Raw genomic sequence first — 1,008 nt, 5'->3', positions numbered from 1 at the left:
TTTTTTGAGATGGAATCTTGCTCCGTTGCCCAGGCTAGAGTGCAATGGCATGATCTCAGCTCACTGCAGCCTCCGCCTCCTGAGTTCAAGCGATTCTCCTGCCTCAGCCTCTCGAGTAGCCAGGATTACAGGCGCACACCACCACGCCCGGTTCATTTTTGTATTTTTAGTAGAGATGGGGCTTGGCCATGTTGGCCAGGCTGGTCTCGAATTCCTGACCTCAGGCGATATGCCCACCTGGGCTTCCCAAAGTGCTGAGATTACAGGCGTGAGCCACCGCACATAGCCCCTAGTGTCTTTTTTATGTCCAAATTTCCTTTTTTCACAAGGGCCTCTTGTCTCCAAATACAGTCACATTCTGAGTTACTGGGCGTTAGGATTCAGCACACGAATTTTGAGATGTAATTCAGCCCATAATTAAGCTCTATCCTCGTCAGACTGATGATCTGTACTTTCTCTGAACTAACGGGGATTTATGTATTCCTTTTTGATAGCAAAGAACTCAGGTTCTCCATGGCCCCTTTATGAAGTTGCTCCTGCTGGTACATGACCCTCAGTTAGTTTCCTGAAGTCACTTACAAAGCCACCTCCACATGTGTTGAGCCTCTTCAGTTTACTTTCAAATCCTGGGCCTGTGCTGCATGGCTGTGCTTCCCACAGATTCACATGTTAGATCTTTTCTATTTTTTTTGAGATGGAGTTTTGCTCTGTCGCCCAGGCTGGAGTACAATGGCATGATCTTGGCTCGCTGCAACCTCCGCCTCCTGGGTTCAAGTGATTCTCCTGCCTCAGTCTCCTGAGTAGCTGGAATTACAGATGGAGCGCTACCACGCCCAGCTAATTTTTGTATATTTAGTAGAGACAGCTTTTCCCCATATTGGCCAGGATGGTCTCGATTTCTTGACCTTGTGATCCTCCCGCTTCAACCTCCCGAAGTGTTGGGATTACAGGTGTGAGCCACCGCGCCTGGCCACATGTTAAATCTTTTTTTTTTTTTTTTTTTTTTTT

The sequence above is a fragment of the Mandrillus leucophaeus genome, unplaced genomic scaffold (assembly GCF_000951045.1).
Source record: "Mandrillus leucophaeus isolate KB7577 unplaced genomic scaffold, Mleu.le_1.0 Scaffold104, whole genome shotgun sequence".
In the NCBI taxonomy this organism is placed as follows: Eukaryota; Metazoa; Chordata; class Mammalia; order Primates; family Cercopithecidae; genus Mandrillus; species Mandrillus leucophaeus.
Note: the sequence above shows the minus strand (reverse complement) of the source record.